The sequence below is a fragment of the Neophocaena asiaeorientalis genome, unplaced genomic scaffold (genome assembly GCF_003031525.2).
Source record: "Neophocaena asiaeorientalis asiaeorientalis breed wild unplaced genomic scaffold, Neophocaena_asiaeorientalis_V1.1 scaffold143, whole genome shotgun sequence".
Classification (NCBI taxonomy): Eukaryota; Metazoa; Chordata; class Mammalia; order Artiodactyla; family Phocoenidae; genus Neophocaena; species Neophocaena asiaeorientalis.
In genome coordinates, this window is record NW_020175536.1 from 3,559,484 (window position 1) to 3,585,250 (window position 25,767).

Genomic DNA, 25,767 nt, shown 5'->3' on the forward strand with positions numbered 1-25,767 from the left:
CCTCGCCGCCCTGCAGTTCTGCGTGTGGGGTCTGCTCAGCAGGCGGAGGGCTCCCCGCGACCACATTCTGGGTGCTGTCCTCTTTGTGGCTCCCACCGCTTAGCAGAGTGTCCGGCACTCGACGGGTTCCGAGAAATATTTGTCGAACGAATGAACGAAATAACGAGGGAACAAAGTGTAAACAGCTGGGGGGAGGGAGGGTTCTGCATCCAGGTTCCTTAAATCCCCCTGGCTTCCCCCCTCTCTTACCCACATTTGAAATGATACGAAAAAGAAATAGACTTACGGCAAAGAGAGCTGCCTTTCGAGTCGCCCAAGTGTCCCCAGCTAGGAAGAGCTGGACTTTCAGCAGCAACTGTACCTGTCTTTCCCGTCCAGCGCATTGGGTCCTTAGAGCAACTCTGCGAGTTAGACGGAGCAGATAGTGTTGCTTCCCTTCTAGGGAGAAGGAAATACCTCCTAAGTGGGGGAACACGGACGGAACTCAGAGTGATTGATTCCAAATTCTTTCTTTTTTTCACCAAATTCCAAGTATAATTGATGACAGAAGCTCTGTCTCATGGTTCTGATTTCAAAGAAATGATAGGAAAGAATATATGCATAAATACTTGTACGTATACACACACACACACACACACACATATATATATACCCTTTTTTTTTTCTACTGATACCACGAGTGATATTTTAAGCACTTAGATTTTGTGTTTGGAAAATATTCTAGCATCTATTTTAGGGACAATTCCTTGCAATACATTCAGTCGATTAATTCCTAATTCTTAAAATCTTTTATTTGCACTCCACTTTCATAATATTAACATTAATTTGTTACTTTAATATGGCTATCAATTTAATACTGACCTCAATTCCTCCATCCAAATTCCACCTGAATTTCAAAAAAACATTTGCTGTTTCTTGACAAATTGAGTTTCATAGATGAATTGTGTTAAAGTAACTCAGGTCATTAGTGCTAATAAGTGTTTCATGGTTCTCATTATGATTGAATGAAGAAAGTGATCATTTTGTCTTAACTTGAGACCTTCCATTATTCTTTAAACCTTAGTCATATTCTCTATTCTTGTCTAAACTGAATGGATCAATGTATTTATTCTGACCCCAGGAAGGGAAAATGGAACTAGGAATGAAATTTAATGAAGTTTCAGGATACCCAATAACACTCACGCTGTGTAGCTCTTTACCATTGGTAAGTACTTTTATGTTCATTAGTTCCTTATATGCTCAAAATGTACCATGCAACACAAGTGTAACAGGTGTTATTATAGCTCCTTTTAGCATATTAGGAACCTAAGGTTTAGAGAGAATAAAAAAATTTTGTCCAAGAGGATACATCTAGTTCAAGTGCAGCTAAGATATGAACCAAGATCATCTTACTTCAAATCCAGTGCTCTTCAAACTCTGTCCTAAAATTGAGGTTGAGTAGGTTTCTTTAGCAGTCAGAATCTTGCACAGGTAACTGTAGATGTATTTAAAGCCATATTTTCACAAGAAAGAATGAATGTGAGCAGGGCTTGCAAAGCATAGGTATGTGAGAGTTCACATACTATGACAGATTTAAAGAAAATTTCAATACAGAATAGAAATACCCTATTCAATTTAATAGGAATAAAGGTTTCATTTCAGGGTGATACCTAAAACTTAAAATGCAAAGACCTACCCTCCCCCCCTCCTCACTGCTCCATGACTCCCCGCCATCAAGTAAGAACTGCAAAGCCTTGAATTTACCCTGAAATGTACCTATTATTAGATCTTTTCAGGTGAAATTGTTTTGAAAGGGATGAGGAGAGGATCGAGGATGGTCTTTGGAAGAAAAGCTAAGGGATGAATTATGTAGAAGAAATAATAATCATTATAGACTGAACCTTAAACATTGAAAAACCTTCATTAAGAAAACAGTTTTCATGCCAAAATTTATAATAGTAGTACAGAAAACAAACATACAACTTTAATATATGGAAGGTTATATAAATTATCTTTATGTCTGTCTTTTTATCAACATGGGAATATTTATTTTTATATCATTTTCAAAAGAAGGCTAAAAAATTATATATATATTACAATGAAAAGTTATGACTACCTTATGCATGGAAAATATTTTAGAAAAAAATTTTAATAATAATAATTATGAAATAACCATAGAATTGGAAGAATTCATTAAGGGCACCTAGTCCAACCCTTCATTTTATATAAAGAAACTCAGACCCAAAGAATTAAAATGATTTGACTAGTTTTATTTCTAGTTAATGACAAAAATAGAGATTAGAATCCAGGTTTTTTCCTTATGTATCTTGCCACTTCTATAAGTGGAAGCAGGTTGAGGGAGTTTTCTGGAGATGCTTCAATGCATACTCCAGTTGAGAAAATAGCCATTCAGGAAAAGGAGATTCGGTCTTTAGAACCAAGGCCACCCTAGAGACAGCACTGTCCCATAGAAATATAATGCATACCACCTATCCACCCATGTAATTTAAAATATTCTAGTAGTCAAACTTAAAAAGTAAAAAGAAACAGGTGAAGTTAATTTGAATAGTATATTTATTTAACCCAACATATCCAAAATATGTTTTCAACATATAGTCAGTATAAAAAATTGAGATATTTTACATTCTTTTGTTCTATGCTTAGTCTTCAAAATCTGGTGTGTAGTTTATACTTCCAGCACAATCAGTTCCTAGAGCCACATTCAAGTGTTGAATAGCCACACGTGACTGGTGGCTACCATATTGGACAGCATAGCTCTGGAATACAGGTGCCTGGTCAATGTACTAAAGCCTTTTGTTAAGTGTGAAGCCTCATACAATGAGAGAGGTTCTAAGTAATTTGGGTGTGATTTGAGAGGGACTATGAAAGTCTCCTCCCTCAAAATCCTCATTAACCTTCTCTGCATTGGGAGAGGGATTGGAGAAAAGCATAACTAGGCCCCTTAGCCAGGCAGGGTGAGGCCTTTCACTGCATCATGACTCACAGTCCTGTCAATTCTCCTCATCAGGGCTGCTTCTCCAAAGAGAATTCAGACAATTCAGGTTTGATGGGAGGGCCTCTTTGTGTCGGCTGGCCAGGGGCCCAGGTGCCACAGAAGCACGTCCTCCTGATGGGAATTAGGAACACCGGATCTCATTTTAGGTTCAGAAAACAAAATTAAATTTTTTGGAAAATGGCTTCCATGATTTTTTCCTGTAGTTTTCCTTCTTAGAGGTCCTTAGTGTTTTGCTTTGTGGTTTTGGAAATGTAACCCTCTCTTGGATATTAAAGGGAACCAAAGATTTTTTACAGTCTTGAGCTAAAGTTTCATAGATGGAATAGCTTATTTCCTGGAATCAGGCATGGCAGGGTTAATGCTGAAGTGAAATGTTCCCAATGGGGAAGACAAATTTGGAGCCAGGGGTCAACTCTTTCCAAAAGCTCATCTCTGTTAAAACCTTTCAGGTCTCGAGCTAATATGATAGTGAGAAATTATCGGGTCAAAATCGAAGAAAGACAAGAACCTAGAGAAGTGAGCCCAGAGCTCAATGCTGCTTTTGCCTGGAAGGCATTCGATGTTCTGGAAGGAATAACCACAAAACTGAGCGGCAGTTCTGGTAGTCTTGGGAAGCAAAGCGGCCAAAAGACAAAGCCTGGGCTCACCCCAGATAAGGAGTCAATAAATACCCTCTGCCTTTAAGCTGGAATCCCAAAGAGCTTTGCCCTCAGGAAAATGGTGAAGTGGAAATAAATCAGTCCTCTCACTAACCTGCAGCCCAGCTTTGGATCACCTAAGTAATTCAGGACAATCTCAGTCTCTGAGCATGGATAAGGCAGTGTTGGACTGGTAGATTAAAACACCTGGAGAATGTTAGCAAAAATTTTCTCTGGTGAAGATTAAAATCATTCTAGTCCTCAAATTCTTCCTAAGAATAATTTCTCAAATAGCAGAACAGACGCAAATATAATCTAGGAGCAGGAAACAAGATACCATCAGGGAAAACTGGTAGAAAGTACACACCACAGAAACAGAACCACAGAAGATTTATATATTGGAATCAGACAAAGATTATAAAAATATGGATAATATGATTAAAGAAATAAAAATAAGATTGAAAAATCTGTAAGGAGTGCTAAGTATAAAAAGCAACTTGGTGTATTTGAAAAGGAACCAAATAGAATTTCTAAAGCTAAAAAAATTACTAATAACAAAAATTAAGAACACAGCAGATGTGTGTAATAGTAGATTTGATACAGGTACAGAGAGAATCTGTGAACTGGAAAATAGATCAGAAGAAATTTTCCAGATTGTAGGGAAAAGACAAAATATTGGAAAATATTTTAAGATGAAGGTTTACAACTTTAGTACTTATTAATAGAATTATTTGTTGTTATGAAAATAAAAATAGATACTATATATGAAAGTATCTAGTACATGCCCTTGCATTTAGTGGGTACTCAAGAAGTATTTGTTGAATTTGAAATTTGGTTATTTCACAAATCATCTTTGTCACTTTTTATAAGTTCCATTTCTTTGTCAAAGTGTTCAGGTTTCTCTTTTAATTTTTAAACATATTAATCATAGTCATTTTTTATTCTGTGTCTTATAATTCCAATCTGAAATTTTGGGATCTATTACTGCTATTTCTTATCATGTTATCTTAACTTCTTGTATGTTTTATGAGTTTTGACTCTAAGATAATTTGGGGGAGGATTTATTTCTGGGACATCTTTGAGGCTAGAATTGAGGTTAAATTCTTCCAGAGGATTTGCATTTGCTTTTGAGAGTTGCCTTCCGGCATAACAAACCCCAAATTATTTTATATTAAATTTTTGACAGGAGATTTTTAAGACAACACAGGTAATATGAATGAATGAAAAATAAGTGTAGGGACAACTTATGATACAAATTTCCAGAGAAAGAATTTTCCTTCACTTAGGGTCAAAGTTAAGATAGGTATGTGTTCTGCTGTTCCATTTTTGTTACAAAAAATAAGTGTCTTTTATTTTAGAATAGTTTTAGATTTACAGAAAAATTATGAAGATAATACAGAGAGTTCCCATATACCCCACATCCAATAGCCCTTATTATTGACATCTTTTATTAGTATGGTCCATTTGTTACAATTAATAAACAAATGCTGATGTATTATTATTAACTACAGTTTGTACTTTACTCAGATTTCCTTAGTTTTTACCTAACATCCTTTTTTCTGTTGCAAGATCCCACCCAGGATAACACATTACCTTTAGTTATCATGTCTGCTTAGACATCTCTTGGCTGTGACAGCTTCTAAGAATTTCCGTGTTTTTGATGATCTTGACAGTTTTGAGAAGTGCTGGTCAGGTATTTTGTAGAATGTCCTTCAATTGGAATTTGTCTTGTGTTTTTCTCATGATTAGACTGGGATTATGGGTTTGGGGGAAGAAGATCACAGAAGTAAACTGCCATTTTCATCACATTATATCAAGGGTACCTACTGTCAACATGGTTTATGATTGTGGGTGTTGATCTTGGTCACCTGATTGAGATAGTGTTTGTCAGGTCTCCCCACTGTAAAGTTACTCTCCCCTCCCTTTCCACTCTCTGCTCTTTGGATGGAAGTTATTATGTAGAGCCCACACTTAAGGAGTAAGGAGTTTTGCTCCATCACTTCCTTAAGGGTAGGGTATCTATATAAATTATTTGAAATTCTTCTGCATGGAAGTTTTGTCTCCTCTCTCTCATTTATTTATATCTGTATGGACTCATGGATATTTATTGTATACTTTGAATTATAATTCAAAGCTTTTTTATTTAGTTTGTTTCTCAAATTGTTCCAGTTTTGGCCATCGGGAATTCTTTCAGTTAACTTCTATGTCCCTTTGACATACTCTCATCATTGTGGGTTTTAGTTTAGTTTAGTTTGGGGTTTTTTTGAAGCACTTCATGACTTTCTGGCATTATAAGATGTTCCAGGTTCATCTATATCTATAAATATCTATATCTACAAGTATCTATGAATGCTTCTGTACGTAACCATTTGTTTCTTTATTAGGCTAAACATGAGTTCCCATTGTAATCTCCAACTAACCTATTATGTGGATCATTCTAACTTCCTCTCCTTGATTATGTGTAAACTTCTACTCCAACAGGAAAAAACTGGCTCCCACCATCCACCATCTATTTACTTAATTACTCAACTGCATAAGTATACAGGTATCACAGTATTGGAAGCGTTAACCTGTATCCTCTGAAAAACAACTTTATCAGTTAGAGTACAGTACTTAGGTACAGTTAATTTTGCCTTTTTTACAGATTCTATTCATACCTAAAGTTACTTAGATCAGTACCTTTTCCCCTTACCTCTTTCATACATTTATAATACAGTTAGAATGTCACATTTTGCATTCCATCCTGGGATCCTTCAACCCCCTAAATCACTTTTTAAAAATTTGTATACATTAAAGTTTACTCTTTGTCTGTCATTTACTTTTATAGTGAGAGTAGACTTTGGGGATCCCAGTTTTTTGCAGGGGTCTTCTATTGGAATCCTCACCTGGGCTGGTCCTGGGCTTTATATCCATTGCCCTTCTGCCCATAGTCATCACACTGTAAGAAGAAACACTCAGGGCAAAGCTGCTGTTAGCATTCACTCCCTTGTTAGAGGTCTTGCTTCTACTTGGGTTTATAAATCTATCGGTTCCGTTCTTTCTTTCCAACTCAGCGATATATTTATATTTTATATTTTATTTGTTTTGATAAGGAGGGTTGTTCAGTATACCTAATCAAACATGCTGCCAGAAATGGAAGTCTTTTCTACATTATTTAAATTTTTTCATATCATATTATATATAAATGTTCTTTAAGTTTCCTCAGCTCTTTATTTTTAGAAACAGCAACAGTAAAAATTATGAATGAGTTAAATAAATAATGCTTCAAGATCAGCCCCCATCTGCTATAGATAGTGTTGTTAGTGAGAGATTAAAGAACAGACTATAGCAATGTGTAGAGTAAGAGAATATGGCTTTAAAATATATTTAGAACACAGATTTTATATTAGGAAATCTAACTATCATTATTTTATTGTTATTTAATGTTATTGAAATGACTTCTATGAATTGAGAATTCCTTTCTGTGTATCTCTGAGTGTCATGTTTCCTAGTTATCCTATAAACAGTGGTTAATGTGCAGGTAGCTGAGTAAAACTGAATTAGAGATACATGAAGAAACAGATTTCAATGGATAAACATTCTATCATCACCATGAGAGACTGCAGCTCCTGTTTTAGAGAGATACCAGTGTTTTATCCATTTTAGTGTCACCCTTCATTGAGCATGTGAAACAACATGAAGGTTGAAGGAAAGTGACTCCTAGTACCTTTGTTTCTTAGATTTGTGTTGCAAGACTACTCATCATGTTGCCACCATTATGCCTCTTTTCGTTCCTGGTATAAAGCATGTTAGCACTGTCCCTGTTGCTACCTAATATGAGTTGTTATGCCTATAATAAAACGTTATTCCAGGAGGCATCTGAGTTCAGTGTTGAGGGAACATGAGTTTGCCACATTCAATAGGAAAAAAGAAAACCAGAACATTTTTCTCTTTTCCTTTTCCTGGACAAAAATGATGAAACCTCTTAGATGTGTCTCAGAAAAGGAAGCAGAGAAATATGTACCATGAAATCTAGTTCCCAGTGCCCTTACATAGAGAGCCACTTACTCCCCACCTGCTTGCATTCTACGGTGCTTGATTCTACAGAAAACTTGTTAGAAAACAACTTTTGACAATTTAGGGATTGATCATCTCTAAAAAATAAATTTACATCATTCTGATGGAACATTGTGGAGTGTCACCTGAAAAGTATACTTGCCTTCAGTTTATGGTAACCTCAACATCCAGAAACCAAAATTATCTCTGAAAGTTTGTAAATTGCTTTGTAAAGAAGGCATCAATCTCATTATCATGGGGTTGTGCCGAAATTCATTATGCAGTCCTATATCTGAACTGACTGGGAGAATTTTCTCAGCTTGACATAGATCCTTAGATGGTAGAGACTGATGATCATTGTGAGAAGAAACCACATTTTCTTTTTTTTTTCTCTTTTCATTGTTAAATGTTTCAATTGCATTTCTCACTTTAACTGGGGCTAAGTCACTTACCTGTGGATGGCTGAATTAGGTTTGTTAACAATGAAGGAAAGGAAATTCATTCTTCTGAAAAAAGAATCAATAGCAGTAGACAGTGCCCTCCAAGCAGGAAAAAATATATAATTTCAATGTCCATCATTTAAAATTGTGGAATTCTTATCTTGAACCCTTCTTTTCCTTTGAATATACAATATTAAAATACAACTATACAAGTGATTTATTTCTGAGAAATTCAGCTGAGCATTACAGAAAGAAGATGGGCTTTGAATTCAGACAGACGAGAGTTTGAATCCCAACTCTGTTATTTAACAGCCATATGACTGGCTAATTTATTTAATTTCACTGAATATTAGTTTCCTCCTTTCCATAGTGGGAAATAACAGTAGTTACAGGGCTGTAGTAAATATTAAATTAGGTCAATGATGTATTTAATGTGCTGTGCTTGTCACTCAGTAGGTACCTAAGAACAGTTGGAATTAGCATCACTACATGGTTGTTTCTATTGTAGTGTTATTATTTGTTATATAACTATTCTGCTGTGTTTTATATATTCAGAGAGAAAAACTTTTAGAAGCAAATTAGCCTGGACAAGTTAAAATAAAGAGCTTATTCAGAGAACACCTGAATGATAATTAAATATTGATAAAGGGAAAGGGAAAGGTAATTAAATTAATTGGTTGCTAAGGTATTTTTCCCAATTAAAAGTCAATCCCATGGGGTTAAATAAAGACTTTCTGTGTGTCAAAATTTCGTTTACTATTCCATTATTCATCCATTCAAAAACAGCACATTTATGTAATGTGAACTATATGCTAGGCATTGTGGGAGAGGAAAGATCAAGGGATAGGAGCATGCAAAGAGAAATTCATATGATAAGCAAGGTGCTTTTTTCAAATCATAAATGCTCATCCTCACCAATAAAGAATACAAATTAATAAAACTATCAAATAGGACTGAGAAAAATTAGAAAGACTAATAACATTTAAAATTGGCAAAGAGAGAGAGACATTCTCATCTACTGTTTGGGAGAGTATAAATTGTTACAATTATTCTGGGGAGGCAATTTAACAATATCTACCTAAATTTAAAATGTGCAAGCCTAAAATTCCAATTTTAAGAATTTATCCTATTGAAATAATTTCTTGAGGACATAAAGATATACATATAAAGAGGTTTTGTTGCAGCATTGTTTATAATAGCAAAAAAGGAAGGGGGAGAGCAACAGAATAGTGTACACCTGTATTAGCTATGTATTGCTGTGTAACAAATTACCCCCCAAATTATCAGTTGAAAACAACAAATATCTATTACCTTATTTCTTTAAGGGTCATGAATTTGGTTTTGGCTTAGCTGGGTGCTTCTGGCTCAGAGTCTCTCATGAGATTACAGTCAGGATGTTGACCAGGACTGGAGGCTTTGAAGACTTGACTGGGACTAAAGGATCTGTTTCCAAGATGGCCCACTCCTGTCTGTTGGCAGAGGACCTCAGTCTCTCTCTACATGGACCGTGTGAATCTTTCCATGGAGCTTCTTGAGCATCCTCATGACATGGCAGCTGGCTTCTCTCAGGAAAGATGATCTAAAAGACAGCAAGAAGGAAGCTGCAATGCCTTTTATGAACTAGTCTTGGAGATCACACATTATCATTTCTATAATATTCTATTCATTAGCACCAAGTCACCAAATCCAGTCTAAGCTCAAGGGAAAGTGAATTAGGCTCCATTTTTGGAGGGAAGGGTGTTGAATGATTTATGGATGTATTTTAAAACTGTTTAACTTGTCCTCTGGCCACAGATTAAAATTATTCTCACATAGAAAATATACTCATCCCCTTCCAACACCCCCCAACCAACCCTGTTTCAACAATTTATTGCATTGGTTTAAAGTCCAGAAACATGTCAACTTAATCAGATCCAGGTGAGGCTTCGGCTTGTCAGGTGTCATTCCTTAAGTGAAACTCCTTGAGTATGGTTCCTTAGATCTCAAGCCCTGTGAACTAAAGAGACAAGTTATCCATATATATATACACCCATATACACACACATAAATACATACATGAGGGGATAACTCATCCTATATATATATATACATATATATGTATGTATATATATGTATATGTATATATGGGACAGACACAGGATAACCACTCTGGACATTCTTGTTCAAAAAGAGAAAAAAATGGGATGTCCAAAGCAGTCACTGTTCCATAGCAATTCTGAAATCCACTCAGCTACATGTTAGAAGTTCTTGATTCAAACTCATTCCTACTCCTGACCAGGAATGATTGTTCATGGCTCTTGGCTTCAAGAACCTCTGAAGGTCACCTGGTACATCAGGTACATTTTCTACTTTCCTGATTCATTCCTTGAAAGTTAGCCTATTTTGGAGCTGTGTAGTTTTCTCAGTAAAATTTTGGAGTTCCAAATGCCTGTTTTCATTGTGTACTATCTCCTTCATTCTAAGCTGGTGTTATTTCTGTAATTATAATTATTTTTAGAAACTCTGTGGGCCTCCCATGAATCTTTTCAGGGTTCACTTCATTAGACAAAAGCCACACCCACAGATCTCTTCAAGGTAAATTCTTCTCTACCTTGAGCTTCTGCTGAACTATGGAAGGATTGTATCCTTTAGCTTCTTCAAAGCTCTGTTGTTTGAACAGTTCTCTAAGGCACCATCTTAGATCTTCCTGAGGTCATAAGCAAAGTATTTTAAAGCTATACTCCTAGCCTCATCTCTAAACTAGGCTTTCTTGGCAGTGGCCTGGAATTGATCTTTGCTACAAACCCATTTCTTCATTTTAGTTTTGTTTGCCGTCTGCAAAGACAGAATTTTAAAAAACCATCCAGTTCTGGCCTTTGTGTTTAACAATCCTTCCTTTGGATTCTCTCTTTCCTCTCATATTTCATTACAATCAGCAAGAAGAAACCAGGTGGCACCTTCAGCATTTTACCTGGAAATGTCCTTAGCTAGATCACCTGGCACATCAGGTACATTTTCTACTTTCCACATTACCACAGGGGACAGTCTTACTAAACTTTCTGCCACTATGTAACAAGGATCCCCTTTTCTCCAGTTTCCCTAAAGCTGTTCCTCACTTTCCTGTAAGCTCTCACCCTATGGCAACCAGGCCTCTATTGACACTTTCTGACACTCTCCTCAAAGCCTTTACGGCCTTTGCCCACTACCCAGTTCCAAAGCCACTTCCACAGTTTTAGGTACTTATTAGGATAGCACCCAACTTTCAGGTATCAAAATCAGTATCGTTATCTACTGCTGTGTAACAAATTACTCCAAAACACAGCAGCTTATAACAACCATTTATTATATCACAATTGCTGTGGGTCAAGAATCAGGAAGCAACTTAACTGGGTGCCTTTGGCTCAGGGTCTCTCATGAGATTATAGTCAAGATGTCAGTGGGGCTGTTTTCACTTTTGTAAATTGAAGTATAGTTAATTTACAAAGTTGTGTTAGTTTCAAGTACTCCTCTCCCTCCCATGGCATTCTTTTCTTCAGTGGGGCTGGGGAATCCACTGCCAAGATGGTTCACTTGAATGTGTACTGTCAGAGGGCCACTGTTCCTCACTGGCTGTTGGCATGGGACCTTAGTTCCTGGCCATATAGGTCTTTCTTCAGGGCTTCTTGAATGTCCTCATGACAAAAAACTGGCTTCTCTCAGAATGAGTGATCTGAGCGAGAAAGAGAAAAGGGGAAGCTGCTATGCCTTTTATGATCTAGTCTCGGAAGTCACATAACGTCACTTCCACCACATTCTATTCATTAGAAGCGAGTCACTAAGTTCAGTCCACACTCAGGGGAGGGGAATTAGGCTCCACCTTTTGGAAAGGAGTATCAAGAATTAATGGACTTCTTTTACTTTGTGAATGTATTTTAAAACCATATTGATACCCATTAAAAATAATGAGGTATGTTAAAAAATACTAACTTAGAAAAGCATTGTTGATATATCATTAATTTAAAAAAACAGAGCAAGCAATGATATATATAGCGTGATTTTTTATTTTGGGAGAAACCGACCAAATCTTACATACGTAGGTGTGAGCATAAAAGTTTCTAGAAGCTTACAGATGAAAATGTTGATAGTACTTACAGAGGTATGGTAGGTGGTTGGAAATGAGCCTAGTGGACTGCAGAGGAGTGAGTTTTACACATTACATTGAAAAAGAGGAATAATTACAAGTAATTTTTTACTCTTTCTTTGTGTCTTTCTGTGATTCCAAACTTGCTAAAATAAACACGTATTGCTTATATAATTAGAAGGTAGCAAGTGTGCATAACATGGAGAGATTTAACTTTTAGCTATAAACATTGGATTGAGATTGGAAGAGAATGGAGATGAGACCTTACCCAAATCTCAACATAATGATCAAAAGCCCAACAGGAACACCAGTTTGTTAGTACTGAAGATCTCATTTGTTGAAAGTGGATAAAATCAGCCCTGTAAATTGTGAAAAACATAATTTCAATTCTATCTGTTGGACCACAGGGTGTTGACAATATTTTAAGAAAGAATATGTAACAAAGGATTTCTGACTAATACAGCAGATTGAAACATGCCTTCCCTACTCTCCTCTCCTGAAATTCCACTACAATGTCAATAGAAGATGAGATAGACACACACACACACACACACACACACACACACACACACACACACACAAATAGAAGGAGAGGGGAGAGGGAGGTAGATATTGATAGAGAAAGAGAGAGGAAGAGAGAGAGAGATTGCAAGAGAGAGAGAGAGAATGAGAGAGAGAAGGAGGAGAGAGAAAGGGAAGGGAACAGGAAGAGGAAGAACAAGAAGGAAGACAGTGGTGTAATTTTGGCAGCTGGAAAGCTGATGGATTAGTGGTGACTGACTACTTAGGCCAGGGGAAGCTGAAATCTAAGCTTACAAGAGCTGAAGCTAAGAAGTATGTCAACTTATGCCAGGGATTTCCAAAAAAGAAAGCTCAGGAATTGAATCCACCAAGTACTTCAAAATATTGGGGAACAGGTAGGGAAGAAAACAGAGTGTTGATTGAACATCTACATAGGGTGTACCCAGATCCTTCCCTCTATACCATTCCCCAGCTGGATAACTGCCTCTTCTTGAATCTGGCAGAAAACTAGAGGTTTACTCTCTGGAGATGTCAAACCAGAGGTCTCCGGACTTAGGGCATTCAGCAGAAAGGAGGACGGAGTACCATACCAAAAACAGGGGAACTGAATGAAAACCTCTATTCTAAACAACCTCTTCCATGGCTCAGCTCTTAGAATGCTGGCAGTCATATTTAAAGGCAGGAGATTAGAGGATTCCTCTCTGAGGAAAGTGATCAGCCAAAGAGGAAAATGAGAAAAACAAAATAAACTACTTGCACTTGGGAGACCCCTAATGAAATGGCTGTGTTCTACTCAATTACCCTTCAGTGAAGCCAAGTCTTTAATAAGCCCTATTCTCTCTTCTCACAATTTTAAGTCCTCTTTCTTAAATATGAGCAAAATAAGAATAACAAGAGATTTGGGGAAACTTTTAACATCAGAGAGACCAAAACAAATAGAAAAAGGTAGCACAGATGAAACAATATAGGAAGCAGAAAAAACAAAAAAACCCCAAAAAAAATTTTAAAAAAAAAAAAAACACATTTAAGAGTCACAATAAAAGTCTGTGAAATGGAAAAAAAAAAAAAATCATCTTCAGGGATGATTACATCCCTGCATTACATCCATGACACATGCACACAAAAGTTATAAAAAGAACATTTAGAAAACCAAATAGACCTTAGAAATTTTAAAATATGATACAAGAAATTACAATTCTGGAATAAAGTTTAGAATGCATTAATGATAGGTATATAGAAAGTTATCAAATAAAAAAAGTTAACTATTAATTCTAGGGAAAACATAACATTATATAAGAAAATATAATACAGTACTTGGCTAAGATAAAAATAATGTTCACATAGAGAAAATAATGCAAGCTCAAATACTGATCTATTTAAAAATATGATATAGAAAAATGTGTGGGTAGATGAAGAAGCAGTCTGTGTGGTGTCCAGGGGTGTGAGGATGTAGCTCCAACAGTGGGGAGAGCCTAGACAATCTCTAAAATACAAAATTAATAAATAGTAGAATAAACTTGCTCATTAGAAAGCTGTGGTATGTATTTGTCATTTCTTTTCAGGCTGTCTAACTCCTTTTGAACAACATACTGTTATAATTGGGGAATTTACTGCCATATGAATCCTGTATCCCCAAAATAAACTCCCAAATTCTGTTCCAGTGTCCTTTTCAGCTAGCACAGACACATGTGACCTGGGCTCTGCCAGCAGACTCACTCCCAAGAGATTCTGATCTAGAAGTGAGCGACTTGAGGAAGGTGATCCCATATGGAGAACATTTGGCTGGTGAGGGCTGTAGCAGAACAATTCAGCCTTGGAGGGTGGCCACAAGGTTGAGTTACAGAGCAGAATTGACATCCATGGGGCACGTGGTGGTAGAATGTGTCTTTTTTCAGGGGAGTTTTCTGTATGGTTTAATCACTGTTCTTGGAAGCTTAGCATCCCCATGAGCTACCCCACGTCTAGAGTCAGTCTGTTGTTTCCAAGCACCTAACAACCCTCAGAACTACAGAGGCAAATACGAAAAGAATAGCTAAAGAACTTGAAATGGTTACCTCTGGGAGTGAAAATCAAGGGTGGGAAGAGGTTGATCAGGAAACTACTCTTTTTTGTCTTTCTCTTGGGCTTTCTAACCATGACTATTTGACTTTCTAGCTATGTACATACATAAGTTTGATAAAAATTAAAACTGAAACAAAAGAAAACAAAGAGACAATAAGAACTATCTTTTGGAGAGTATAAATGCACCACAGGGTGCTACATCTCCTGTTTTTGTCTGCGGGAGACATCACTAACTGATAAAGCTCTCATTCTCTACAGAGGCTGGAATCTCACTCACAGTCGTTCCCAACACTTATTTTTAGGTATATTGGAGTTCGGTCTTCAGTTGAAAACTCTTTGCCATTGTTGGCCTAAGAGGAAATGCTCAGTCTTGTGTAGGCCTGGCCTTGCATTTCTGAACTTAAGTGAAAGCAAGCCCTGAATATGTTTCATGGTATACAGAATTAGAACATATATCCTAATTCTGAGAAATACCTTTATTAAAGGATGTATGTCAGCGCTATAGAACTCTGTTATTCCAGTGAAATTGCTACAGTTGAAAGAAGTCATTTAGGTTTCCGAACATTAACATGAAGATATACTTTGAAGCTTTACAGCACTATGATTAATAGAATTTTATTACCTCAGAGTTTTCAAAGTAGCTTAATCTCTTCACTAGCAGTATCGGCCTAGCATTTTATAAGAAAATCATGTTCCTTCAAGTCAACATATAGTTAATTCACATCTGGAGACGAGGCTACTATGACAACATGACAATTTATTGTGGTTTGAACACCTTTGAAAAGGAATTATTAAAAGGAAGAGAACAGAAATGCTTTGGGATAGAAAAATAGAATACCAGAATTATCTGGACAATTTTTAACAGTCATTTGCAAGGACTTATTGGCACTCTTTTATCTTGGTGTTCTTTCTTTCTTTTTTCATTTCTATGACACAGTGGCAGGATTATTTGTTCTATAATGAAAACGAGTTTCTGTACAAGATTCAAGAAGCATACTTAAATCCATCAAACACAGCATCTCCTGGCATTAAAGAAAATGTTTAACTGGATTTATTTCCAACCTTTTTATGAAATGTAGAACAATTGAGAACTAATTAGAGATCTAATAACCCTCTCTACCATTTCTACAGGTTGGACCATTGCTTTATGTAGAGAGAGGTATATCAAAAAATCACTTTCTAAACAGCTTTAGGGTAGACATGAAATTGAATAGAAGGAATACATTTTTCTCTGAATCTACTGTCTTCATTGTAAAGGTACAGAAAGAAGTTAGCTATGAGATTAAAGCCTTATGTGAAATGTGTATAACAGGAGCTAGTGGGTTCCCTCAGAGTTTCCTGACACAGCCATAGCATCTGTGCTATTCCTCAAGGAGGACACATCTGCAATGTCTTTGATTCTTCCTGCTCTCTCACTTTTTTTTCTCAAATTGAAGTATAGTTGACGTAAAGTTTTATATTAGATTCAAGTGTTCAACATAGTGATTTGACAATCAAACACATGACAGAATGATCAACACAATAATTCTAGTAACCATTTGTTACATACAAAATTATTACAGTATTATTGACTATATTCCTTATGTTGTCTATTACATCTTGTGACTCATTTATTTTATAACTGGAAGTTTGTACCTCTTAATCCCGTTCACCTATTTTGCCAAACTCTCCCTCTTCCTCCCCAGCAATCGCCTGTTTGTTCTTTGTATCAATGAATCCATTTCTGTTTTGTTTGCTCATTTGTTTTGTTTAGATTCCACATATAAGTGAAATTATACAATATTTGTCCTTATCCGACTCATTTCACTTAGCATAATACCTCTAGGTGCATCCATGCTGTCACAAAGGGCAAAATTTTATTCTTTTTTATAGCTGAGTAATATTCCAGTGTGTGTGTGTGTGTGTGTGTGTGTGTGTGTGTGTGTGTGTGCGTATTATATCTTCTTTGTCCACTCATCTATCCATGAGCATTTAGGTTGCTTCCATATCTTGGCTTTTGTAAATAATGCTGCACTGAATATAAGGGTGCATATATCTTTTCAAATTAGTGTTTTGTTTTCTTAAGGTAAATACCCAGAAGTAGAATTGCTGGATCATATGGTAGTTCTGTTTTTAATGTTTTGCAGAACCTCCACAGTGTTTTCCATAGTGGCTGCACCAATCCACATTCTCACCAGCAGTGCACAAGGGTTCCCTTTCTCCACATACTTGCCAACACTTGTTATTTATTGTGTACTTGATAAATGCCATCTTAACAGGTATGAGGTGGTATCTCACTGTGGTTTTGATTTGCATTTCCCTGATGATTCGTGATGTTGAGCATCTTTTCATGTACCTGTTGGCCATCTGTATGTCTTCTTTGGAAAAATGTCTATTCAGAACATCCACCCATTTTTTAAGTGGATTGCTGGTTTTTTTAAAGAAAAATATTGAGTTGTATGAGTTATTCATATATTTTGGATATTAACCTCTTATCAGACATATTTTCAAATATTTTTCCCATTTGGTAGGCTGCCTTTGCATTTAGTTGATATTTTTCTTCTTGTTGTAAAAGCTTTTTTAGTTTGATATAGTCCTATTTGTTTATTTTTCCTTTTTTTTCGGTTGCCTGGCTCCAATGCCAGCCAAGGGCACCTGCCAGGCCTGGTGAAGTGTGTGTGTGTGGGGCACTTTGGAAGGGCGCCATACCGTTGGGTTCATGGGTGAACCCAGGGTTAATTGGTTGCATGGGGAGAGTCAGTAATGGCACCTGCCAGCACTGGGCCAGCTAGGTAGAGGGTGAGCTAGAAAGAAAAAAACCTAACCAACCAAACAACAAAACTGGCATCCACCAGCTCCTTTATAAGAAAAAGTTCCATCAGATCCCTGCCCCTCAGGCACATACCCTAAAATTAGTCAATGAATCTCCAGGTGCCTTTCATACTGCTGCTTCTGTGTTGGGCCTTGGAGTTTTTGTGTGTGCCCCTTAAGTGTGGATTCTCAGTTTCCTACAGCCCTCTGGCCCACTTGGATATAAGTCCCACTTGTTTTCAAAGTCGGATGTCATGGGGGCTCATCTTCCCTGTGTGGGTGCCCCGGGCTGGGGAGCCCAGTGTGGGATTCAGAGCCCTTGCCCCTCAGGGGGAACCTCTGAGGCTGTGATTTCCCTTCTGCCTATGGGATGTGGATCCCAGCCAGACCATGTCTCCACCCCTCCTATTCATCTCAATGTGGCTTTTACCCTTTACCTTTTTACTTATTTATTTTTTGGCCACCATGTGGCATGAGGTATCTTAGTTCCCCTACTGGGGATGGAACCTGTGCCCCCTGCAGTGGAAGCGTGGAGTCTTAACCACTGGACCGCCAGGGAAGTCCCTACCCTTTATCTTTAGTTGTAGCCCTCTTTTTTGCTAGTCTTCAGGCTGTTCTCAGAGACAGTTTCCCCATATGTAGTTGTAAATTTGGTGTGTCCATGGGAGGAGGTGAGCTCAGGATCTTCCTACTCTGCCATCTTGAACCACCTCCACACCTTTACCCTGGCATTTTTCAGGCACACTTTCCTATTCCTTGGAATTTGATTGTGTCTGTCTCGTCTTTATTTTAATCACATGGCTAATGTGCAAGGGCACATGTTTATAGCTTGACTTTTCTGGCCCACAAAGTCTCAGAGGAAGCTGCATCTCAGGTCCTGGAGAGGAAGACCCAGCAGGGCATGGTAAATGAGATATGGGGCAATGTGGGTAATGACACAGTGTTAGACAAAGCATCGGAAAAACTAGGCTCCCAAATTCTGCCAAAGCAGTGGAGCGACTTCGGGTAAACCACTTAACCTTTGAATCTCATTTCTCTCATCTGTGAAATGTGATGATTGGGTTTAATCATCTCTAAGATCCTTCCCTGCACCCAAATCCCTTAATATTGATGTGGCATGTCTTAATCTTTTAGGATTCCTATGGATGAGTGTTAAACATAGAAAGTATGTAGGAAGGGTAGCCTATATTCCCTTAGGGTAGAGGTTTTTTTAACCAAAAAGCATGACCAGTGTTAAAGCAGTGCCAAGACAAGTAGAGTTCACGTAGGAATCCATTTGAGTAGTTTAAGGTTGCTATGATTATGTCTAGTGAGAAAAAGGTATTAAGAAGCTGAGTATAAAATATCTTTATAGGAACTATCTATGTAAAGAACAAAGCTTCAAGAAAAATGAAAAGTAAACTCCCTAAAGGCATAAAGTGACTCACATATGTTTTTAGTTCTTTGTTTTTGAACAATGTATAAAAAGGAATAGTATACTTTTTTGGTAAGGATACTTAACTTGGTTGGGTAGGATATGGGGGGTGGGGGCAATTCAGATCACAGCCTTAGCCCTATCTAACAAATTTGGGCAAATTAATTATTTTTCTTTATTTTTGGTTCATCATCCGTTAAACTTTGAAGGTTTACTGTTTACTTTTTAGTACTGTATAAAGGAAGGTAATTCAGCAGAGTGTTAGTGGACAAAGACTGTAGAGTCAGACAGAACTGGAGTTGAATCCCAGCCCCATGACTTACGTCTCATGTGTCCTTGGGAAAATGAAGTAATCTCTCTGAGCTCAGTTTTCTCATCTGCTAGGGGAGAACAGAAATCTTCTGTGACAGAAATCTTCCATTTTTGCCTGCCAGGCATTTTTCTACCTTCCTGTAGGGACACTCACTCCACGTGCTTAGCTCAGTAGGGGTTGAGCTCTGTTCTATTCACATTGTTGGATATGACCTGGGCCTGGTCAACCACATTGCCCACCTCCCTAATCAATCTCAGCTTCAGGGAGAGGCAGAATGCCCAAGGGAGCCAATCAGACAATTCCCTGGGATTTTACTCCCAGAACTGTAGAGAAGATGCTTCCCTTTTGTTTGGGTTACTAAGGGGGTAGAATATAAGTTTGAGTCTATTGACGCCCACCATGATTGCTATAGGAAGAGAGATTTTGGCGAGATAGAGATGGGGATAAGGAAAGGGATATAGATGGAGCTCAAGACAGAGAAGAGGATAGAGATAGAGCTGAGGAGAGGAGTAGAGTTAGGGATAGGAATAGGAATACAGTTAGGGATAGGCATAGAGATAGAGTTGGAAGTAGGAATAGGGATGAGGGTGGAGCTAGAGGTAGGGACGGGGATGAGGGTGGGGCTAGAGGTAGGGATACGGATAGTACCTTAATAGCACTGTTTGAGCCCTGGATCCAGCTGAACCACTACCCCCAGATCCTTTGGCTAATTGAGCCAGTAAATGCGTTTTGCTTAAACTAGTTTGACTTGTGTTCCTATCATTTAGAACTAAAAGAGTCTGAACATAATACTTATCTCATGGAGTTATGGCAAAAATTAAACAGAACAAAGCATGGAAAGCACATACCACAGGGCTTGGTAGGGACAAGTTGCCACAGTAAGATGCTAAAAAGACGGTGGCCATTATGATAAGTAATTAAAGCTAACATGTACTTATTTATACTTTTATGCCATTTTTTACCCTAAGAAGGTTCAAGACAAAGAAGGTAAAATATAAAAATTTAAAACAGTATAGTATAAAATGTTGATATGTTTTTTTAAAAAAATAAAAGAGGGGCTGCCTAAAATCATAATAAGGCCACAGACACCCCAAAACACACCACCAGACATGGTCCTACCCACCAGAAAGACAAGATCCAGCATCATCCAACAGAACACAGGCACTAGTTCCCTGCACCAGGAAGCCTACACAGCCCACTGAAACAACCTTAGCCCCTAGGGACAGACACCAAAAACAGCGGAAACTATGAACCTGCAGCCTGCAAAAAGGAGACCCCAAACACAGTAAGTTAAGCAAAATGAGAAGAAAGAGAAACACACAGCAGATGAAGGAGCAAGGCAAAAACCTATCAGACCTAACAAATGAAGAGGAAATAGGCAGTCTACCTGAAAACGAATTCAGAATAATGATAGTAAAGATGATCCAAAATCTTGGAAATAGAATGGAGAAAATACAACAAAAGTTTAACCAGGACCTAGAAGAATGAAAGAGCAAAAAACCAATGATAAACAACACAATAAATGAAATTTAAAATACTCTAGAAGGGATTAATAGCAGAATAACTGAGGCAGAAGAACGGATAAATGACCTGGAAGATAAAATAGTGGAAATAACTACTGCAGAATAGAGCAGAAAAAAGAATAAAAAGAATTGAGGACAGTCTCAGAGACCTCTGGGACAACAGTAAATGCACCAACATTCGAATTATAGGGGTCCCAGAAGAAGAAGAGAAAAAGAAAGGGACAGAGAAAATATTTGAAGAAGGAGGGAAGAATATACAGTGGAGAAAGACAGTCTCTTCAATAAGTGGTGCTGGGAAAACTGGACAGCTACATGTAAAAGAATGAAATTAGAACACTCCCTAACACCATACACAAAAATAAACTCAAAGTGGATTAAAGACTTAAATGTAAGGCCACACACCATCAAAGTCTTAGAGGAAAACATAGGAAGAACACTCTATGACATAAATCACAGCAAGATCCTTTTTGACCCACCTCCTAGAGAAATGGAAATAAAAACAAAAATAAACAAATGGGACCTAATGAAACTTAAAAGCTTTTGCATAGCAAAGGAAACCATAAACAAGATGAAAAGAGAACCCTCAGAATGGGAGAAAATATTTGCAAATGAAGCAACTGAGAAAGGACTAATCTCCAAAACATACAGGCATCTCATGCAGCTCAATATCAAGAAAACAAACAACCCAATCCAAAAATGGGCAGAAGACCTAAATAGACATTTCTCCAAAGAAGATATACAGATTGCCAACAAACACATGAAAGAATGCTCAACATCATTAATCATTAGAGAAATATTGTTCATAGCAGCACTATGTACAATAGCCAAGAACTGGAAGCAACCTGAATGTCCATTGAGAGATGAATAGATAAAGAAGATATGGCATATATATACAGTGGAATATTACTCAGCCATAAAAAGGATAAAAATTGACTTATCAAAAAAACAAAACACAAACAAACAAAAAAGAACAAGTTGACTTGTTCAGGCAACAATGATCACAAGGACAAGCCCACACTCACGCATGCAGTAGTGCATTTGTTTTGCTCCATAAAGATCTGAACACTTATACATGTGTGTGCATATATGCACATGTACATACACGTACACGCACACACTATACAACAGATCAAAAATGTTGCACTACAATTCCAAGTAGGTTGGTCACAGAGACTAATAATAAACATGAAGCAGCCCTGTCAATTCCAAAATCCAGAGGATTCAGCTTTCTTTTTAATAATGGTAAAACCAGAAACAGCCTTTTAAATATTTTTAAACATAAACTCCTAGGCTGTATTCCTTACAAAAGTTTTCAAGTTCAGGGGAATTCTGAATATTTTATGATGTCAAAGGATTTTGGGGGATTTGGGAATTTTTAAGAGCTAAAATTTAAATATTTTAGGTAATAGTCAAACTAAGTATAGTCATTAAATCACTGTTTTAGACACTGTGTGTATCTGTAAATCAGAGACTGGTTTTCCAATTCCCAGGACAATAAGTCCTGAAAATAAATAGTCCAGTGGGTTTTAGCAACAGCAAAGAACAACTTACGAAATCCATGACACTGTTAGATTTCCATCTGTTCCAGGAGCTGTTGACGATACATGTGCGGTTACCCAGGTACTATTTCAAAATGATGTGAACTGTAGGTACCTTTAATCATTTGCAGAGTCACTATGTGAGGAAGCCACATGCCAGGTGCAGGACAGCAGATGCAGTCCCCAATTTACCAGGTTCATGTCACAATTCATTCCCATTATGGCAGTCTGGTATTCAAAATCTGCTTGAAACTAGGCATATGCTGGATGGCTACATGTTTCTCAGGCTCATATATTATACCTAGCAGGTTTCTGGATAAATTAATTTATTCCTGATCTGCAAGAATCATTTGGAATTGTCTCTGGACATCCATGTCAAAATCTTAACGTGCTAGAGACTAAACCAGGATGAAACTCCCAGGCTTCCCAGGACCATGACAGAGCCTTCGACATTTGATGCTAATATATTGTAAAGTACGTGCTAATGAATTACAAATGGTGTCACACAGTCTTTGCACGTTGTCATATTAATTCAAGATTTCAGAATTTCAAAATGCATTTTCAATAGGTTCAAGTGTATAAATATCAAGGAGGCATTGACCTTTATCAAAATGATTTTTTCCTGTGTTAAAAAGATCAAAATTTAACATAACAGGGCACACGATTTGACTTTGCTGTAAAGTGGTTGATGAGGAGAACTGTATCTGCCCCCAAATTATTCACATGAGGACTGTGAAACCTTTCATTTGCACTTTTTTTGGGAATGGCAGGAGTGTGGATGGGAGCTGGGGGAGAAAGAGGAATATTGCTACTAGTGAGAAAAGAGTAAACTGAAGGATGTCAGTTCTTTAATTAACATGCTGCTTGTCATCTTTAGCACAGAGAATAACAAAACCCTGCAGGCACTAAATAAAATGAGCCTTTGAGAGGTTTCTCATCCTAGGCAATCTACAGTTTGTGTCAGTTTGGAGTCACTGATGCAAACATTTTGTTCAAATACTTTATTGTTTGCTAGCTGCATGACATCCACAAGAATGTTTTCAAGGTCAAATGAATATTTTGATGAGTCAGAGTGTGGGATTCTGTGAAGTGGGCTCCTTGAGGCAGATCAGGGACCTTGAATGAAGCAAATTGGAGCTTCACCTCAAGTCCCCAAACCACTGGTATGCTTACACAGCTATCAATTTCCCAACCCCCCCCTTTTTTTTTTTACTTTAGGTACTTTTTTATTGAAGTATAGTTGATTTAAAATATTATATTAGTTTCAGGTGTACAGCACAGTGATTCAGTATTTTTACAGATTATAATCCATTATAGCTTATTACAAGATAATGGCTATAATTCCCTGTGCTATACAATATATCCTTGTTGCTTATCTATTTTATACATTGTAGTTTGTATCTCTTAATCCCATGCCCCTAATGTGTCCCCCCCCCCTTCCCTCTCCCCTTTGGTAACCATTAGTTTGTTTTCTATATCTGTGAGTCTGTTTCTGTTTTGACATATTCATTCGTTTGTATTATTATTATTTTTTAACATCTTTATTGGAGTATAATTCCTTTACAATGGTGTGTCAGTTTCTGCTTTATAACGAAGTGAATCAGTTATACATATACATATGTCCCCATACCTCTTCCCTCTTGCGTCTCCCTCCCTCCCATCCTCCCTGTCCCATCCCTCTAGGTGGTCACAAAGCACCGAGCTGATCTCCCTGAGCTATGCGGCTGCTTCCCACTAGCTATCTATTTTATGTTTGGTAATAACACCCACTTTGTCTCCAACAGGATTTACGACTGGAATCAATCAGTTCCAGCCTCAGGGGAGCCCAGACCAGAAGAAAATAAAACAGTAAAAATACTGCTTTTTGTCTTACCTTGTCAGAATCTTCAATTTCAGGGGCAAATGTTTTGGGCACCTTTATGACCACCGCATCATTCCCCATACCATTAGAGCAGCAATCACATTGAACTTGTTCATTGCCATGTCCCCATTTTCTGGCCCAGTGCTCGGCACATAGCAAGTACTCAATAAATATTTGTTGAACAAAAAATAGATTCAAGGGTCACACGATTAAAACTACCTCTTCAAACTAACTTAGGGAACATCCCGGGGAGTTTTAAGCAATAATTAAAATCTTATATTTTGACTCATGTCCCAGAAACTTCTTAAGGGACTTGTGAATTTCTAATATGCTAACCTCTCATTTTGTAAAGAATCGTTGTGTGTGCTTCTGGACTTATATGCTAACAAATAATTGAGGTATTTATCTACTCGTAACTGTAGAAAACGAGTGCAAACTGTAGGAGCTTTCTGTATTAAAACAACCCTCCCAAAAAAGATTTACTCTTTAGGGGAATAATATAAATTGTGGGACATTTTAAATTGTGATTACATAGATAATTCTAATAGTACATCACCCCATGGAAGAATAATACATTCTATCCAACATTTTCATCTCTTTCATTGGGAAGGGAAGTCCTTTCATGAAAACATCTTACACAGCAACCATCAGGGGGCATCATTAGTGTGATCGTAGCATTGGGGAACCTCTGTTCCCCGTCATACTGAACAACACCTTAACGTGGGTATCTTGGGTTGAACTCTGATTAGAGTTCCCATGGGTTTATTTGGGAGAAAAGGGGGAGAGTGAGTGATGAGTTCCCTCTAAGTAAAAATACAGTAGGACATCCAGGCTCACTTTATTCTCCCCATTCTCCATTCCCAAGTACTGCCATCACTAATCAAATCGGTTTCATTCTTTCCTAGTTTATCATTCTAAAAACTATGTATTGGGCTTCCCTGGTGGCACAGTGGTTAAGAATCCACCTGCCAATGCAGGGGACATGGGTTCGAGCCCTGGTCCAGGAAGATTCCACATGCCACGGAGCAACTAAGCCCGTGCGCCACAACTACCACTACTGAGCCTGCGCTCTAGAGCTCGCGAGCCACAACTACTGAGCCTGTGTGCCACAACTACTGAAGCCCGCATGCCTAGAGCCCATGCTCCGCAACAAGAGAAGTGCAACAAGAGAAGAGCACTGCAACAAAAGAGTAGCCCCCGCTCACCGCAACTAGAGAAAGCCCGCGCACAGCAACAAAGACACAATGCAGCCAGAAATAAATAAATAAATATAAATTTAAAAAATAAATAAATAGGGCTTCCCTGGTGGTGCAGTGGTTGAGAGTCCGCCTGCTGATGCAGGGGACACGGGTTCGTGCCCCGGTCTGGGAAGATCCCACATGCGCAGAGCGGCTAGGCCCGTGAGCCATGGCTGCTGAGCCTGCGCGTCCGGAGCCTGTGCTCCGCAACGGGAGAGGCCACAACAGTGAGAGGCCTGTGTACAGCAAAAAATAAAAAAATTAAAAATAATAATAATAAAAAAATAAATAAATAAGTAA

The 25,767-nt window shown here is 37.7% G+C and overlaps 1 protein-coding gene across 1 annotated transcript in view; it reads right to left on the minus strand.

Moving 5' to 3' along the window:
- The window catches only part of DEUP1 (deuterosome assembly protein 1), a 220,110-nt gene that overhangs the window by 103,717 nt on the left and 90,626 nt on the right, over nucleotides 1–25,767 (minus strand). Inside the window, exons 5-8 of the mRNA XM_024731273.1 lie at nucleotides 19,318–19,371; nucleotides 12,476–12,566; nucleotides 9,420–10,104; nucleotides 287–438 (exon numbers count right to left, since the gene is read on the minus strand). The gene's annotated coding sequence lies outside the window, so the exon portion shown is untranslated. The remainder of the gene's footprint in view (nucleotides 1–286; nucleotides 439–9,419; nucleotides 10,105–12,475; nucleotides 12,567–19,317; nucleotides 19,372–25,767) is intronic.